This window comes from Malus domestica, chromosome 14 (assembly GCF_042453785.1).
Source record: "Malus domestica chromosome 14, GDT2T_hap1".
Lineage (NCBI taxonomy): Eukaryota > Viridiplantae > Streptophyta > Magnoliopsida > Rosales > Rosaceae > Malus > Malus domestica.
In genome coordinates, this window is record NC_091674.1 from 10,251,558 (window position 1) to 10,263,938 (window position 12,381).

Here is a 12,381-nt window from a genome sequence, read left to right on the forward strand (position 1 = left end):
ATGAGTAATGCTAGGAAAACCATCTGAAGCAGGGCATCCAAGGTAATAAATCGAAGGAACATGGGGAATCACTCAATTAGAGGCAACGGAATTACTCACATCGCTAATTGTGAATTCACTTAACACAGCCAAGCCAAATGCTTGACTGTAGAAGGAGGAAACACTCACTCACTTCAATTGCAAATAGTGAATATATTTTTCAATTCATTCAAGTCTCTCCTTCAAGGCTTTCTAGTACATTATTTATAACCTCTACAAATTAATAGACCTCAAGTTTCTATGATATCATTACAACTCCCAAAATAACTTGAGAAATTTTTATGGGACAAATATTTCAAAAAGGTTTAGACTTCCAATACGCATGGGTTGTCAATTAATAGACTACAGTTACTGCATCACCATCTATTGAAACTATATTTTATAAACCACATAACGTGAATATTGATGATTGAATTATACTTGATTAACGAGGTTATTTTATATTGGTGACGATGATGCTAGAGAGACAATTTACTTGAACCATATTTTTGTAGACAACATAATGTAGCAATCATCAACCGCCACATCATGTGGTATATAATATGACCTCCATAGCATTTTCTATTGGTAACACATCATATTTTATGGTCTAACTAGATTGTCTCTCTAGTATTTTTCATTTATATATATTTTTCCTAGCCTTTAGGCATACGTGAATATATTTTTTGTATCTCTCCTTACTCAGTTGTATGTAAATGAAAATGTTTATGCGTTATTATCTCCTTAAATTGTTGTTACAATGGTCACCCTTTCTACTCACTCTAACTAGGCATCAAATTAAGCAATAACTAATTAAGAAACTGAGATATATTATGTAACATAATAATAATAAAAAAAATTGGGGTCAAATAACATAACCAAACAGTACCTGAGCATGGGCTCATCATTTGGTAAGTAACTACATAAGATTGGATTAGAATGAATAATTTTTTAATTTTAAGCTATGTTTAGGAAAGAATTAAAAATATATTTCTAATTAGAGGACAAAAGATAGATTAATCATGAAGAAAACTTATATTCTTAAATTTACACATATGTAATCCGCTTCTAATTACCCAAATAAAAAAATTATTTACTTGCATTTTGAATATGCCTTTAAACTAAAAAATTTATATATTCATCCCAACTCAATCCTATGTACTTACCGAATGAGCACATTGTTCCTTGTTGAAGTCATAATATTACTAATTTTTCTGGACGTATATATAGTGAAGTCATTTCTTGGTCAAAATTGTGTCAGTATTACCATAAACTTTTTTAATATTATTATTAAACAATTCTCACATGTTGCTATTAAGTACTATGATATGTGGTACTATTCTTTATTTATAAGTGAAATGTATTATGTTCGATTCTTGCTAAAAACGAATTTGAACCATATTATTACTAGCCCATTATGAGACGAAGTCCGTCTCCTCTCCCTTAATATAGATAATATCGTTTGTTCTAAAAATAAAATCTATAAATAGGATTTATAGCTAGAATAAGAACGAGAAATAATAACAGAAAAAAGAAATAAAAAGAAATAATAGTAAAAAATTTAATTTTTATAATAAATCTTATTATTAAAGAGATCATTATTGATAGTAGAATAACCCAAAACTTAAGAAATTGGACTTATTTTAATAAAACCGAACTATTCATACTATTAGCTCTATTGGATTTATATCAAATTTCTCATTTCTTTGAGGGATAATGCTAGAAAGACCAAAATTTTAAACCAAATTACGTGGTTGTTAATGATTGGATTATTAATCAAGTGTCAAAATATTTGACAACTTAATCAATCAAAAACAAGAAAATGAGTAATCCAATGGCTCAACTATTTTCCACCACTATGGTAAAGGGCCACTTGCGATTATTACGATGATTAATATGCTTATTTTCTATTAGTGACACTTCTCCCTAAAATATTAGTCTCCTGGCATTATCCTTCTTTGAGATCGATAAAAATGAAGAACATTTTGTACGATGCAGATATAAGCCGAAGTTAATGCAAGAAGTTCAACTTTTCTCTTCTTTTTTTTTATTACTTTCATTCATCTGTCCAAGAAAATGGTAAAGTATCTAGCTCCTAAATGACATTTCGAAATCCTTACACCATCGGCAATTGGCAATCCCCAAAACTTATTTAACTTCTCTGCAACTGACTACCATCATCCATAAGTAGTGATCAATATTGTCATAAAAATTGGTGGAAGCGTGATAAGATTTCTCGCGTTGCACTTCTCTGAAACACGAAAGAGTAAACGTCTACCAGTTATAAGCATTTAACATTAATTTTATTCTTAACCTAGCTAGCATACATAGCATGGTTACATAATTAGCGAAGACAAGAAGAAGAAAAAGGGAAGAAAGAAAAAAAACCATGACATTATATTTAATTAGTTATTCTTTGTATCTTATGTAACATCTCATTTTACCCTTTACATTCTATTATGTCCGACTTTTACTCCGTTATTCCTTTTTTATGTCCCACTTTACCACATTTTATCAAATTGGTTGAAAGAGATGTTAGTTTCACTGACATGGCAGAGGCTCTTTGATCTTTTCAACTTGTTTTCACCTTTGGGACATCTGAAACCGCAAAAAATGACCAATGCACGAAAAACAAAACCCCAAAACCCCTCCAAATTAAGCAAATTCCCTCCTTGGAAACCCTAAGTGGCTAAAGTCTTCCAAATTGTCACTAAAACCTGTAAAGATATAAAGAACACAGCTCAAGTCTCAGATGGTGACACTTGTAAGAAGATTATGTAATTCAGTTAGCTTAGTTTGAAAGCAAAGTCAATAGTATAAATAGTCTTGTATTGTTACATTGGTAGTTAATAAAAAAATATACAAAAAGACTTCTCTTTTTTTTTCTCTCTTGTTCTTCAATCTGTATCTCTTTCTCTTTCTAGATTCTTTACAATTTTGATCTGTGATCATCATCTACGCTCATTTGATATGGTATCTTCGCCGGTTATGGAATTATCTCTTTGATCCTATTCATCTGCTGCTTCCGCATTCTAGTTACCTCCAATCTACTATGAATTTTTGGTGTTCTTGATTGATTGCGGTCTTCTTCTCTGTGCATTTGTGAAAATTGGTGCATCCTCGAAGTGTGCGCATCAAGTGTTCGACAAATTGTGTAATTGAAAATCTTCATAATTCTTTTGCAAATCTCTCCACAATCTGATCTTCTTCCTTCATTTCTTCAAGATTCAGAATAATTTGAAACCCTAATTTCTGGTTTTTTCTCAAGATTTTCTTTTACGGTATCCTCTTTTCTCATCAAGAATTGTGAAAGCATGGTGACTGCTGCTCAATTACAGATTGTGCAATCTCCTATTACTAGTTTAATTTCTACTGTGTCGAATTCTGTAACTGTTAAGCTTGATGATACAAACTATCTTGTTTGGAGTTATCAAATGTTTATTCTTCTTGAAAGTTATGGCATACTCTGATAAGGAAGGTGTTGAAACTGAGGCATTTCAGATTTGGAAAATGCGTGATCGTGCTTTGATGCAATTAATCATTGCCACTTTGTCTACTACCGCCATGTCTTGTATCATTGGCTGCACTAATTCTCATGAAATGTGGCAAAACTTGAAGGATAGGTTTTCTACTATCACAAAGGCTTGTCTCTTTCAGTTGAAAACTGAATTACAGAATATTAAGAAAGGGTCTGAGTCAGCCTCTCAGTACTTGCAAAGGAACAAAGATGCTAGAGATCATCTTTCTGCAGCTGGTGGTGTTTTTTATGATGACGATATTGTCATTCTTGCTCTTAAAGGATTACCTGCAGAATACAATACTTTCAGGACAATAATTAGAGGCAGGGAAGATGTTATTACACTCAAAGATTTTCGAGCACAGCTAATTGCAAAAGAACCTATTGTTGAAGCCACTCCTACTACTAATTCGTTCATGTCTACGATGATGGCAAAGGATAAAGGCAAACTTCTGATGCTTGATGAAGGGTTATACAATAAAAATAGTTTGTTTTTTTCAGTCTGCGGTTCATGGCAGCTCTTCTTCTCAGAATGGTACCAATGGAGGCTATACTCACAATGTTGGGAATTATAATGCTAGTGGTTATAATGGTAATAGCAACTTTTTTAATCCAGGAGGCTATAGGAGTTACAATTACAGAGGCAGAGCAAGGGGGAGAAATCAATATGGCAATCATCATCGATTATCTAATAATGGCTCTCCCAATGGTGGTGTTGGTATTCTTGGTCCAGCAAGGGCTCAACCACATGTTTCCACTTGTCCTAATCATGGTTATGACGTTCCAGTTTGTCAAATCTACAACAAAAGAGGGCACATTGCTTTCAAAGGCACTCATTTACGATAGTGACTTCTTTTCCTATTCAGTGTCAAATATGTGGCAAGTTTGGGCATTTTGCAATGCAGTGTTATCACAGAGCTAATTACTCTTATCAAGGGAGATCTCCATCTTCAAAATTTACTGCAATGCAAGCCAATTATCAACCTTCTACTCCCCAAGAACAATTTTGGGCTGCTGATACAAGAGCAACTTCTCACATGACTTCTAATCTTGCCTCTCTGAACACTATAGCTCATTTTATTGGCACTGATACAATCACTACTGCTAGTGGTTCAGGTTTGACCATCTTTCATGTTGGTTCTTCCACTTTACATGCTCCAAAATATGCTTTTCAATTAAAGAACATACTACATGTTCCAAAATTATCTCAACATCTCTTATCCATTTATAGGTTGTGTAAGGACAACAAATGTCGTTTTATTTGTGATGAATTTTGTTTCTGAATTCAGGAAAATATCACAGGGAAGGTACTTCTTCAGGGATTGTGTAGAGGTGGCTTATATCCCATATCATTTTACATACCACATCCCATTCTCAATCAAGTTGTCAAAGTTCGTGCACCTCACTTGTCCAAGCATCAACATTGCTTTCTTGGTCACCAAGTCAAGTCCAATTTGTGGCACCAACGATTAGGATACCCTTCCAATGTTGTAGTTTCTGCAATGTTACATCAATCACAAGTTACTTTTTCTTTGGACCACTTAAAACGTGTCTGTATATCTTGTTTAAAAGGGAAGTTTACTAAACTTCCATTTCCATATCCAGCAAATAAAATTGTTCAACCCTTAGATATGATACATACTGATGTATGCGGACCTTCACCTATCATGTCTATTGAAGGGTTTAGGTTCTATGTCAACTTTGTAGATGAATGTACCAGGTTCACCTAGATATTTCCTTTAATGAATAAAAGTGAGGTGTTCAAAGTGTTTGTGCAATTTCATGCCTAATACTTACTTAGTTTTCTATCTCTATTAAAAAAAATTCAAAGTAATGGTGGAGGTGAATATTCCAGCAACCAATGTAAACAATTTTTGCTTGAAAAAGGAATTTCTCACCAACAATCATGTCCTTATACACCTGAGCATAATGGCCTTGCTGAAAGAAAGCATAGGCACATTGTTGAGACTGCCATTACCCTACTTCAAACTGCCATACTGTCCTCTCAATTTTGGTTTCATGCTTGTGCTACTTTTGTTTATTTAATTAACGGAATGCCATGCCAAACCCTGTCTATGCAGTTTCCTTATACCTGTTTGTTTGGTAAACCACCAATTTTAACACATTTAAAGATTTTTGGGTGTTCTTGTTTTCCTCTTCTTCGGCCACATAATTCTCACAAATTATAGTATAAAACTGCTCAGTGTGTTTTCCTAGGCTATGCTGGTCAATATAAGGGTTATATATGTTATAATCCTCTTTTGGGAAGACTTTATGTGTCTAGGCATGTCTTATTTGATGAGTCTAGTTTTCCATATCCTACCTTGACATTACAACAACAACAACAATAAAGCCTTTTCCTACTAAGTGGGGTCGGCTATGTGAATCCTAGAACGCCATTGCGCTCGGTTTTGTATCATGTCCTCCATTAGATCCAAGTACTCTAAGTCTTTTCTTAGGGTCTCTTCCAAAGTTTTCCTAGGTCTTCCTCTACCCCTTCGACCCTGAACCTCTGTCCCGTAGTCACATCTTCGAACTGGAGCGTCAGTAGGCCTTCTTTGCACATGTCCAACCCACTCATTCCTAATCTTATCCTTTCTTGTGAACCCACACCTCCAACGAAGCATCCTCATCTCCACTACACCCATTTTGTGTATGTGTTGATACTTCACCGCCCAACATTCTGTGCCATACAGCATCGCGGACCTTTTTGCCGTCACATAAAATTTTCCCTTGAGCTTTAATGGCATACGACGGTCACACAACACGCCGGATGCACTCTTCCACTTCATCCATCCCGCTTGTATTCCATATATTCTGTCTTTGATCGGCTTAAGCGAAGACCTTTAGATTCCAACACTTCTCTCCAAAGGTTAAGCTTCGCATTTACCCCTTCCTGAGTTTCATCTATCAACCCTATATCGTCTGCAAAAAGCATACACCAAGGAATAACATCTTGAATATGTCCTGTTAACTCATCCATTACCAATGCAAAAAGGTAAGGACTTAAGGATTGTTGATGCACAAAATCAGTGAGGACTTTGGTACAGCAGAAAGTATTAAGATTGTGACCTTCGCTAGATTGCTCCGGTCATTAGTGTGGATAAGTATGTAAAAGGATAGAGACATGAGAGCAAACACAAGATGTACGTGGTTCACCCAGATTGGCTACGTCCACGGAGTAGAGGAGTTCTCATTAATTGTGAAGAGTTTACACAAGTACATAGGTTCAAACTCTCCTTTAGTGGGTACAAGTGAATGATTTAGTACAAATGGCATTAGGAAATATTTTGGGAGAATGATCTCCTTTTATAGAATAGAGTTTCTAGCCTTGTTCTGACATTGACACGTGTCGTGTTGTGATTGGCTTCCGATGTTGACACGTGTCGTGTTATGATTGGCTTTTGATGTCGACACATGTCGCTCTGTGATTGGCCTCCTGGTTGGAGGGGAAGCTCCTCGGTTGGGGACTTGCAAGATCCCAGCCGCTGAGTAATCACGAAACTTCTAAGTACCGAAGTGTGGTATCGTCTTCACTTGCCTTATCTGTCTCATAGGTAGATGTGGCATCTTCTCTGGAAGTACTCTTCCTCTGTCCAGGGGTGGTATCTTTAACTGGTGGAGATGCATAAGGTAATGTATCAATTTCACTTGAAGCTTACTTGTAGTTTCAGGCTTGGTTAAGCGCAATACAAACCATGTAGTAGGAGTCCCCCAAGTCGCCGAGCTAGAGGATCTGCTGAAAGAGGTGACAAACAAGGTAAGCAATCAGAGCTCCAAGCAATCAGTCCCAGATCAGAAGTTTGATTTCGAGTTCCGGATGATTGTTCTCATTCTCCTTATCTTGCAGGCAACATGAAGGATAAAGAAAAGAAAATGAGAAGAGATGATATGAGATACTTTTTCTTTTGAAGAAGTAACTTTCCACATGCTTATTCTTGAACTGGGCTGGAGGGTTTTCTGGTTACCTACAGAGTATAAGGCCGACTGAAGAATTTAAGGGTTAAAACAAGTTCATCAAATCTAGAGTACGTTCGACCCTACTGATATGGGATACTTTTGCTGTTGACAAAGTAGTAGAAGTATCGGCACGTGTTCTGTTACGCTTGTCTCCACATGCTTCCTTGTATCATTCTCACTTGCCCTATCTGTTCCTCAGGCAGATGTTGTATCTTCTCTGGAAGCATAAGATGTTGGAGATGAGTACTCGAGAGCAATGCCAGGTAAGTAATCAGGTAAGGGGTTCCAGGCAGTCAGTTCCTGACTGGAAGCTTGATTCCAAGTGCTGACTGATTGCTCTCTTTCTCCTTGTCTTGCAGGTAAGAACAAGGCCAAAGGAAAAGACAGGGAAAAAGCATGATATGGGATACTCTTGCTTTTAACCATGATGATATGAGATATTCTTGCTCTGATGTAGCTTGTTTGCAGAGGTATTATCATGGGGAAAGAAAGCTGAGTATTTCGAGAAGCTTCGTTGGGAATGCCTTCTTAGATATGAGGAAAGGTTGAGCATTTTTGCAGGTATGCCTGTCCGTTGAGGATGGAGGTCGACATATATAGGAGTCTCCTTAACAACAAGTAGTAATGTTATTCCTTTACCCTTCTTGGTCATAGCACTGTAGTGGGAACTGCCAGCTTGACGTGTTTTAACTCTGTCAGAGCACTTTAAAAAATTGGTTTGTGGTATCTGGAAAGCTGATGTTGCGTGTGAAGATTACAGACAAGCTTTATCCAAGGAGATCTGACTCTCGAAGTTGAGAAAGCGATGCCTCTTCGGTTTTCGAACAAGCGATCCTATCGGGGATCTGGCTCTCGAGATTCGGAGAACGGTGCCTTTTCGATTTTTTGAGAAAGCAATCTTGCTGGGAGTCTGGCTCTTGAAGTTCAAAGAGCGGTGTCTCTTCAATTTTTGAGAAAGTAATCTTGTTGGGAGTTTGGCTCTCGAGATTAAGAGGGCGGTGCCTCTTTGATTTTAGAGCAAGCAATCTTGTTGGGAGTGTTTTCTTGAATGTGAGTAAAGGTTGGGCATTTTTGCTAGGCTACCTTTTCACGGAGCACAGAGGTTGACACACAGGGACTTTCCAATTATCCAACAGTGGTGCTGTTCCTTTACCCTTGTGGGTAATACTATGGTAGCTAAACCTTCAAAATTTATGGGTCTAAACTTTGTTAGTGCTGTTTCTTTGCTATTCTTTTACCCTTCTTGGTCATAGTGATGTAGTGGGAGCTGCAAGCTTCACGTGTCTAAACTTTGTTAGATATCTTTGGCAAAGTTATATATGGTACCCATGAGCCGATGTTGCGTGTGGAAAGTGGATGATTGAACAGTAAGATTCACGTGCTTTCTACTTCACCAGAAATCTTCGACAGATTGCCCGTAATTTTCATAAAGTTGAGTGTGCATGTGACAGGTTCTGACAAGGCTGAGAAAGCAGGTGCCTCTTCGATTTCTAAGATCGACCCTCGTGGTCTCTGAGCAGCCCAGCTTTTGAGAAAGCAAGCGCCTCTTCGATTTTTAAGATCGGCCCTCGTGGTTTTTGAGCAGCCCAACTTTTGAGAAAGCAAACGCCTCTTCGATCTCTGAGATCGGCCTTCGTGGTCTCTAAGCAGCCCAGCTTTTGAGAAAGCAAACTCCTTTTCGATTTCTGAGCAGGCGCCTCTTCGATTTCTGAAGCTCTATCGAGTGCAAATTTTTATAGAGGCTGGCATTAAGTTCCAAAGCACACTTAAATCTCCACCAGTATAAGCTCCCTTATTGCACTTCTAAGATCTTGATTTGTCCGACCTCTTCTCTCTTCAACACCTTTGAAAATATATGGCCCTTCCGACCGTCGTTTTGACTTGAACCTTGGTGAAAAGGCAGCCGTGCCTTCTCCAAACAACATATCGCGCCCATCATTCTTATCCCCTACTGGTCCTTTTACCATTGGGGATTCCGTGATGAAGAATGATATGACCGCTGCGGTGGTGGCCAAGAACATTCTCATTCCCAAAGATAACAGACTTCTTTCCAAACGGTCTGATGAGTAGGCTGTTAAGGATTCTCTGGCTCTCAGTGTGTAGTGTGCAGGTTCTGTGTCGAATATGGCCCAACGCCTATTTGCTCGAACCCGCCAAGTTGAATCATTGGGGACTAAAGTGATAAGTCTCAAGCAGGAGATTAGAGGGCTCAAGCATGAGAATAAATAGTTGCACAGGCTCGCACATGACTATGCTACAAACATGAAGAGGAAGCTTGACCAGATGAAGGAATCTGATGGTCAGATTTTACTTGATCATCAGAGGTTTGTGGGTTTATTCCAAAGGCATTTATTGCCTTCGTCTTCTGAGACTGTACCGTGTAATGAAGCTCCAAATGATCAGCCTCCGATGCCTCTTCCTTCTAGGGTTCTGTCCAGTACTGAGGCTCCGAGTGATCACCCCTCGGTGCCTTCTCTTTCTGGGGCTCTACAGACTGCTGAGACTTCTTCTAAGCAACCTTTGTGAAGGCCCCTTCTTGTTTGTTTATTTTGACTCATGTATATGTACATATTTGTAACTTATCGGAGATATCAATAAATAAGGTTTGCTTCATTTCAACGTATTGTGTTAAATACACCAAAGCCTTCTTCACTAAGTTCTTTGAATTTTTCTTTTGTTGAAGCTTGTATGTTGAAGCTTTGTGAGTGAAGCATGTAGGTTGAGATAGTGTTCCCTTAATTTCTCGAGTGAGGAAAACTTCTCGGTTGGAGACTTGAAAAATCCAAGTCACTGAGTGGGGTCGGCTATATGAATCTTAGAACGCCATTGTGCTCGGTCATGTGTCATGTCCTCCGTTAGATCCAAGTACTCTAAGTATTTTCTTAGAGTCTCTTCCAAAGTTTTCCTAGGTCTTCCTCTACCCCTTCGGCTCTGAACCTCTATCCCGTAGTCGCATCTTCTAACCGGAGCATCAGCAGACCTTCTTTGCACATGTCCAAACCACCGTAACCGATTTTCTCTCAGCTTTCCTACAATTTTGACTACTTCTACTTTACCTCGGATATCCTCATTCCTAATCTTATCCTTTCTCGTGTGCCCACACATCCAACGAAGCATCCTCATCTCCACTACACCCATTTTGTGTACGTGTTGATGCTTCACCGCCCAACATTCTATGCCATACAGCATCGCCGGCCTTATTGCCGTCCTATAAAATTTTCCCTTGAGCTTCAGTGGCATACGGTGGTCACACAACACGCCGGATGCACTCTTCCACTTCATCCATCCAGCTTGTATTCTATGGTTTAGATCTCCATCTAATTCTCCGTTCTTTTGCAAGATAGATCTTAGGTAGCGAAAATAGTCGCTTTTTGCTATTTCCTGATCTCCGATCCTCACCCCTAACTCATTTTGGCCTCCATTTGCACTGAACTTGCACTCCATATATTCTGTCTTTGATCGGCTTAGGCGAAGACCTTTAGATTCCAACACTTCTCTCCAAAGGTTAAGCTTCACATTTACCTATTCCTAAGTTTCATCTATTAACACTATATCGTCTGCGAAAAGCATACACCAAGGAATATCATCTTGAATATGTCCTGTTAACTCATCAATTACCAACGCAAAAAGGTAAGGACTTCAGGATGAGCCTTGATGTAATCCTACAGTTATGGGGAAGCTTTCGGTTTGTCCTTCATGAGTTTTTACGGCAGTCTTTGCTCCTTCATACATATCTTTTATAACTTGGATATATGCTACTCATACTCATTTCTTTTCCAAAATCCTCCAGAGAATGTCTCTTGGGACCCTATCATACGTTTTTTCCAAATCTATAAAGACCATGTGTAAATCCTTTTTCCCCTCTCTATATCTTTCCATCAATCTTCGTAAGAGATAAATTGCCTCCATGGTTGAGCGCCCTGGCATGAACCCGAATTGGTTGTCTGAAACCTGTGTCTCTTGCCTCAATCTATGCTCAATGACTCTCTCCCAGAGCTTCATTGTATGACTCATTAGCTTAATATCTCTATAGTTCATGCAATTTTGTACGTCGCCCTTATTCTTGTAGATAGGCACCAAAGTGCTCTTTCGCCACTCATTTGGCATCTTCTTCGTTTTCAAAATCCCATTGAAAAGGTCAGTGAGCCATGTTATACCTGTCTTTCCCAAGACTTTCCACACTTCGATTGGTATATCATCTGGGCCCACTGCTTTTCTATGCTTCATCTTCTTCAAAGCTACAACCACTTCTTCCTTCCTGATTCGACGATAAAATGAGTAGTTTCTACACTCTTTTAAGTTACTCAACTCCCCTAAAGAAGTACTCCTTTCATGTCCTTCATTGAAAAGATTATGAAAATAACCTCTCCATCTGTCTTTGACCGCGTTCTTTGTAGCAAGAACCTTTCCATCCTCATCCTTGATCCACCTCACTTGGTTTAGGTCCCTTGTCTTCTTTTCCCTTGCTCTAACTAGTTTATAGATATCCAACTCTCCTTTTTTGGTATCTAGTCGCTTATACATATCGTCATAAGCCACTAACTTAGCTTCTCTCACAGCTTTATTTGCCTCTTGCTTCACTCTTCTATACCTTTCACCATTTTCATCGGTCCTATCCTTGTATAAGGCTTTACAACATTCCTTCTTAGCCTTCATCTTTATTTGTACCTCCTCATTCCACCACTAAGATTCCTTTTGGTGTGGAGCAAAGCCCTTGGACTATCCGAATACCTCTTTTGCTACTTTTTGGATACAACTAGCCATGGAATCCCACCTTTGGCTAGCTTCCCCCTCTCTATCCCACACACACTGGGTGATTACTTTCTCTTTGAAAATGACTTGTTTTTCTCCTTTTAGATTCCACCATCTAGTCCTTGGGCACTTCC